Genomic DNA, 7,500 nt, shown 5'->3' with positions numbered 1-7,500 from the left:
AGTTTGAGAATAGGTTAAGGTCGTTTCGACCCTAAGGCCTCTAATCATTCGCTTTACCAGATAAGATTATTTTACATAATATTTAAATGCACCAGCTATCCTGAGGGAAACTTCGGAGGGAACCAGCTACTAGATGGTTCGATTGGTCTTTCGCCCCTATACTCAATTCTGACAATCGATTTGCACGTCAGAACTGTTTCGGTCTTCCATCAGGGTTTCCCCTGACTTCAACCTGATCAAGTATAGTTCACCATCTTTCGGGTCACAGCATATATGCTCAAGGTACGCTCCAGTTAGAGGTATAAATAATAATAAATTATCATTATACATAACTATATGGAACGCCCCGGGATTGAATTAATAGTAAAATATTTCACTAAAAATTAATCCCATTATATAAAAGTTAAGTTAATTTCGCCATTAGGTTTAATATAACCCAATGACTTGCACATATGTTAGACTCCTTGGTCCGTGTTTCAAGACGGGTCCCGAAGGTATCCTGAATCTTTCGCATTGTTAATCATATAAATGCATACAATTAATATTAAAATCAATGATAATAATATTATTGTAAAATTCAAAAGAATTTAAGCATTATATATGTAAAATCTATCAACACTTTATCAAATCATCAGTATTTATTCTATGTTAATAAGCTAAAAGCAAATTAATTTGAATAAACTTAACACCAATGATCTTTTGATAAATATTTTATTATGTTAATAGATTACAATGTCCTTATATGAAAAAAATGCACACTATTACTATAATATTATAAATATCACAGTTATAATGATGAATTTTTCATAATGGATATTCAGGTTCATCGGGCTTAACCTCTAAGCAGTTTCACGTACTATTTAACTCTCTATTCAGAGTTCTTTTCAACTTTCCCTCACGGTACTTGTTTACTATCGGTCTCATGGTTATATTTAGTTTTAGATGGAGTTTACCACCCACTTAGTGCTGCACTATCAAGCAACACGACTCTTTGGAAATATCTTTCTAGTAATCATTAACGTTATACGGGCCTGGCACCCTCTATGGGTAAATGGCCTCATTTAAGAAGGACTTAAATCGTTAATTTCTCATACTAGATATTAAGATATTCCATACACTGCATCTCACATTTGCCATATAGACAAAGTGACTTAGTGCTGAACTATTTTCTTTTCGCTCGCCGCTACTAAGAAAATCCTTGTTAGTTTCTTTTCCTCCCCTCATTAATATGCTTAAATTCAGGGGGTAGTCCCATATGAGTTGAGGTTGTATAAAAATATTTATATTTATTTTATATTTTAGCTTTTTGCTATTTTAAAGAAACATACATAATTATTTCTTAACACCAATATAATTTTCTTAATAATAAATATTCAATCTTTTCATCCCGTACTACTTACTTCATTATAACAACAATATTATTTTCTTGGTTTTTTACATTTAAGGCAATCCTAGAATAAAATAATATTTTATGCTAGACGTTCCTCTAAATGTATATATTATTTGAAATAATAATATTGAAATTTTATTGTTTTTGGGAATACTAAGATTCTTATTTATTATAAAATTTCGTTCAAATATGAGGTGTTCAAGAATATATTTTCTATATTTCTTTTTATGCTATTAATATTATGGATTGAAAAATACAATCCAGTAATATACCATGTGCTTAAATTCTTTTAATTGACTAAAAGAATAAGCAACTAATTTAGCATAGTCTTACAACCCTCAACCATATGTAGTCCAAGCAGCACTTTAAAATTAATTAAAGTACATAACAGCATGGACTGCAATATGCGTTCAAAATGTCGATGTTCATGTGTCCTGCAGTTCACACGATGACGCACAGTTAGCTGCGTTCTTCATCGACCCATGAGCCGAGTGATCCACCGCTTAGAGTGATAATTTTTTGTTTATTTTAATTTAACGTCAAGAGTTTTTAATTTATTGAAAGAATAACATTTCGTTTTCGTATATAATATATAAATTATTTTAAAACATCTTTCAATAAATTGTAATTTTCAACCCAAACATTTACAAGTTGCGCATGTCTTAGTCCAACAAAAACAGTAATTCCTTTTTTATTACATTTTATTTAATTTCTATATATTTTTAAGGAATTACACGTTAATGAGAACAAATTAACTTATCATTTATATTATTTTTATAAATAATAAGTACAACTATATATGTTTAAAGGTTTGTTGCGTTCAAATACAATGTATGCGATATAATTTTCATTATACTACAATACAAGGAGTAAAAAAAAAAAGAAAAAAAAGAAAAACATTCAAATAAATGAATGAAAAGAAAAAAAAGAAAATAATTTTTCTTTTTTATTCTTTTTTTGTTTGTTTGTTTGTTTGTTTGTTTGTTTGTTTTTTTATAATATTTACGGATAGGAACACAATAATGATCCTTCCGCAGGTTCACCTACGGAAACCTTGTTACGACTTTTACTTCCTCTAAATAATCAAGTTCGGTCAACTTTTGCGAAACAACCGTGAAACACAAGGCGTCACAGTGATCACGTCCGGAGACCTCACTAAATAATTCAATCGGTAGTAGCGACGGGCGGTGTGTACAAAGGGCAGGGACGTAATCAATGCGAGTTAATGACTCACACTTACTGGGAATTCCAAGTTCATGTGAACAGTTTCAGTTCACAATCCCAAGCATGAAAGTGGTTCAGCGGTTTACCCGGACCTCTCGGTCTAGGAAATACACGTTGATACTTTCATTGTAGCGCGCGTGCAGCCCAGGACATCTAAGGGCATCACAGACCTGTTATTGCTCAATCTCGTTACTGCTAGACGCAATTTGTCCATTTAAGAAGCTAGTGTCCTTATAATGGGACAAACCAACAGGTACGGCTCCACTTATATAAACACATTCAAACACTTGCACATTCAAGATGAACTCATGAATGAAGGCTATATAAGCTTCAACACCATAATCCTGAAAGCATCTATTTAATATATTTGAGTCTCGTTCGTTATCGGAATTAACCAGACAAATCACTCCACGAACTAAGAACGGCCATGCACCACCACCCATAGATTCGAGAAAGAGCTATCAATCTGTCTTACACGCTTATGTTCGGACCTGGTAAGTTTTCCCGTGTTGAGTCAAATTAAGCCGCAGGCTCCACTCCTGGTGGTGCCCTTCCGTCAATTCCTTTAAGTTTCAGCTTTGCAACCATACTTCCCCCGGAGCCCAAAAGCTTTGGTTTCCCGGGAAGCGACTGAGAGAGCCATAGTAGTAGCTACACCCAATTGCTAGCTGGCATCGTTTATGGTTAGAACTAGGGCGGTATCTGATCGCCTTCGAACCTCTAACTTTCGTTCTTGATTAATGAAAACATCTTTGGCAAATGCTTTCGCTTAAGTTAGTCTTACGACGGTCCAAGAATTTCACCTCTCGCGTCGTAATACTAATGCCCCCAAACTGCTTCTATTAATCATTACCTCTTGATCTAAAAACCAATGAAAGTAGAACAGAGGTCTTATTTCATTATTCCATGCACAAAATATTCAGGCATTTGGAGCCTGCTTTAAGCACTCTAATTTGTTCAAAGTAATTGTACCGGCCCACAACAACACTCGATGAAGAGCACTGAAGCAGGTTTAAATAGGAGGAATATATAAAAAATACATTGTATTAATTACATATAAGAACTCCACCGGTAATACGCTTGCATACATAAGGTAATGTACATACCACAATTATAGCTGTACTACCCGTATGAAGCACAAATTCAACTACGAACGTTTTAACCGCAACAACTTTAATATACGCTATTGGAGCTGGAATTACCGCGGCTGCTGGCACCAGACTTGCCCTCCAATAGGTCCTTGTTAAAGGATTTAAAGTGTACTCATTCCAATTACAGGGCCTCGGATATGAGTCCTGTATTGTTATTTTTCGTCACTACCTCCCCGAACTGGGAGTGGGTAATTTACGCGCCTGCTGCCTTCCTTAGATGTGGTAGCCGTTTCTCAGGCTCCCTCTCCGGAATCGAACCCTGATTCCCCGTTACCCGTTGCAACCATGGTAGTCCTAGATACTACCATCAAAAGTTGATAGGGCAGACATTTGAAAGATCTGTCGTCGGTACGAGACCATACGATCTGCAAGTTATCTAGAGTTCAACCAATATAACGATCTTACGATCGCTTGGTTTTAGCCTAATAAAAGCACACGTTCCAAAAGGTCCGTGTTTATTTTGCATGTATTAGCTCTAGAATTACCACAGTTATCCAAGTAACTGTTAACGATCTATGGAACCATAACTGATATAATGAGCCTTTTGCGGTTTCACTTTTAATTTGTTTGTACTTAGACATGCATGGCTTAATCTTTGAGACAAGCATATAACTACTGGCAGGATCAACCAGAATAATATTTTTTATTCATTTATATAATATTTTTTATACTATATAAATTTTTATAATGATATTTTCAATATTTGAAAATTAAGTACACGACATATACACAATGCAAAGGAGAACGAAATCGCGACAATAAATAATTATGAAATTTCTTCTACTATGGTCGGATTAAATAATTTACTTCATGTCATTTAAATTTCATATTATTGTATTATTTATTGCGGTCTTATTCGGACTTTGAGACTGTGTATCTTATCGTGAGAAAGAATTTTCGTTCTCTATACATATATAATATAATTATTAATGTAAGGACGATGTTTCTTCTTGTATTTGTTAAACTTTCAAATAATATCATTTTTTATACATTTTACTTTATTTCAATGCATATAGTGTATATATCTTTTTTTAAGAGTATATACGTTTTTCTTTTGATTTGAAATTAATAATTTCAATTCAATTATTTTTCATTTTATTTCATATATGATATGAAAGTATTCGAGCGTAATAATATAAATATTTAACTTTATTGAATTTTATTCTTTACCCACATATATTTTATGTGAATAGAAGAACAAACCCCAAAAAAAGTTAAATTAAAAAAAAAACGACTACATTATGTTAGGTATAGAAGAATAATCTCAATTAATAACATTTCATTATTAACAAAATTATTTCTATTTAAACCAACTGTAGCAAACCAGGAATAAATTTTTTTGCTCTCATTTATATATTACACTTAAATACTTTTATAAATATATGAAAATAATTTTCATATAAGTACTAAGTATGCAATTTCATACAAGTATTAAAATTTTCATACAAGTACTAATGTTGAAGTTTCATACAACATATATGTTTTCTGCCACGTACACCTCACCAACCGGAAATCGTATGGAGAAAATCTTTTTAACCATATAAAAGTTTTAAATTCATATATATACAAGTAATTTATATCATTTTCTATGAGCATTATGCTTATAAGAAATATTACAACATCAAAAATAGCTTAACATTTATTTTTTTTTTTAAATTTTTTGTACTTATATGAAAATTATTTAGTTGTATGAATTCATACACTTAGTACTTATATGAAAATTAGTATCTATATGAAAATTAATTAGTATTTATATGAAATTTATTAAGTATCTATATGAAAATTATTTAGTATTTATATGAAAATTATTTACTTGTATGAATTCATAAACTTAGTATCTATATGAAAATTATTTAGTATTTATATGAAAATTTTTTACTTGTATGAATTCATAAACTTAGTATCTATATGAAAATTATTTAGTATTTATATGAAAATTTTTAACTTGTATGAATTCATTAACTTAGTATCTATATGAAAATTATTTAGTATTTATATGAAAATTTTTAACTTGTATGAATTCATTAACTTAGTATCTATATGAAAATTATTTAGTATTTATATGAAAATTATTTACTTGTATGAATTCATAAACTTAGTATCTATATGAAAATTATTTAGTATTTATATGAAAATTTTTAACTTGTATGAATTCATTAACTTAGTATCTATATGAAAATTATTTAGTATTTATATGAAAATTTTTAACTTGTATGAATTCATTAACTTAGTATCTATATGAAAATTATTTAGTATTTATATGAAAATTTTTAACTTGTATGAATTCATTAACTTAGTATCTATATGAAAATTATTTAGTATTTATATGAAAATTATTTACTTGTATGAATTCATAAACTTAGTATCTATATGAAAATTATTTAGTATTTATATGAAAATTTTTTACTTGTATGAATTCATAAACTTAGTATCTATATGAAAATTATTTAGTATTTATATGAAAATTTTTAACTTGTATGAATTCATAAACTTAGTATCTATATGAAAATTATTTAGTATTTATATGAAAATTTTTTACTTGTATGAATTCATAAACTTAGTATCTATATGAAAATTATTTAGTATTTATATGAACATTTTTTACTTGTATGAATTCATAAACTTAGTATCTATATGAAAATTATTTAGTATTTATATGAAAATTTTTAACTTGTATGAATTCATTAACTTAGTATCTATATGAAAATTATTTAGTATTTATATGAAAATTTTTTACTTGTATGAATTCATAAACTTAGTATCTATATGAAAATTATTTAGTATTTATATGAAAATTTTTAACTTGTATGAATTCATTAACTTAGTATCTATATGAAAATTAATTAGTATTTATATGAAATTTATTAAGTATCTATATGAAAATTATTTAGTATTTATATGAAAATTATTTACTTGTATGAATTCATAAACTTAGTATCTATATGAAAATTATTTAGTATTTATATGAAAATTTTTTACTTGTATGAATTCATAAACTTAGTATCTATATGAAAATTATTTAGTATTTATATGAAAATTTTTAACTTGTATGAATTCATTAACTTAGTATCTATATGAAAATTATTTAGTATTTATATGAAAATTTTTAACTTGTATGAATTCATTAACTTAGTATCTATATGAAAATTATTTAGTATTTATATGAAAATTATTTACTTGTATGAATTCATAAACTTAGTATCTATATGAAAATTATTTAGTATTTATATGAAATTTTTTTACTTGTATGAACGTGGTTTCGGCGTTTTGGCTCTTTATATGGGGTTTCGGCTCTTCGCAAATAGGGACAGTAGGAATCTCCTGAATTCCTTTTTGCGCGTCACTAATAAGATGACGATGCATTTGGCTACGTAAATAAAATCATTTTTATGCCCGCCGTTTAACCAAACTTAGTTTTTTTTATATGCAAATATACGTGGTTTCGGCGTTTTGGCTCTTTATATGTGGTTTCGGCTCTTCGCAAATAGGGACAGTAGGAATCTCCTGAATTCCTTTTTGCGCGTCACTAATAAGATGACGATGCATTTGGCTACGTAAATAAAATCATTTTTATGCCCGCCGTTTAACCAAATTTAGTTTTTTTTATATGCAAATATACGTTTTTTCGGCCTTTTGGCTCTTTATATGTGGTTTCGGCTCTTCGCAAATAGGGACAGTAGGAATCTCCTGAATTCCTTTTTGCGCGTCACTAATAAGATGACGATGCATTTGGCT

At 29.2% G+C, this 7,500-nt stretch overlaps 3 non-coding genes across 3 annotated transcripts in view; all 3 read right to left on the bottom strand.

Annotated features, from left to right (window-relative positions):
- Positions 1 to 1,269, bottom strand: part of LOC128923801 (large subunit ribosomal RNA) — a 3,984-nt gene extending 2,715 nt beyond the window's left edge. Inside the window, exon 1 of the ribosomal RNA XR_008472529.1 lies at positions 1 to 1,269. This exon is cut by the window's left edge and continues 2,715 nt beyond it. This is a non-coding gene — a ribosomal RNA (large subunit ribosomal RNA).
- Positions 1,270 to 1,722: 453 nt separating this feature from the next.
- LOC128923809 (5.8S ribosomal RNA) lies at positions 1,723 to 1,901 on the bottom strand. The gene has a single exon (XR_008472534.1). It is a non-coding gene; the product is annotated as a 5.8S ribosomal RNA (ribosomal RNA).
- A 509-nt stretch (positions 1,902 to 2,410) lies between these two features.
- LOC128923792 (small subunit ribosomal RNA) lies at positions 2,411 to 4,400 on the bottom strand. The gene has a single exon (XR_008472520.1). It is a non-coding gene; the product is annotated as a small subunit ribosomal RNA (ribosomal RNA).
- Between the last annotated feature and the right edge of the window lie 3,100 nt (positions 4,401 to 7,500).

The sequence above is a fragment of the Zeugodacus cucurbitae genome, unplaced genomic scaffold (assembly GCF_028554725.1).
Source record: "Zeugodacus cucurbitae isolate PBARC_wt_2022May unplaced genomic scaffold, idZeuCucr1.2 ctg00000047.1, whole genome shotgun sequence".
Classification (NCBI taxonomy): Eukaryota; Metazoa; Arthropoda; class Insecta; order Diptera; family Tephritidae; genus Zeugodacus; species Zeugodacus cucurbitae.
This window is presented reverse-complemented; position numbering and strand designations above follow the sequence as displayed.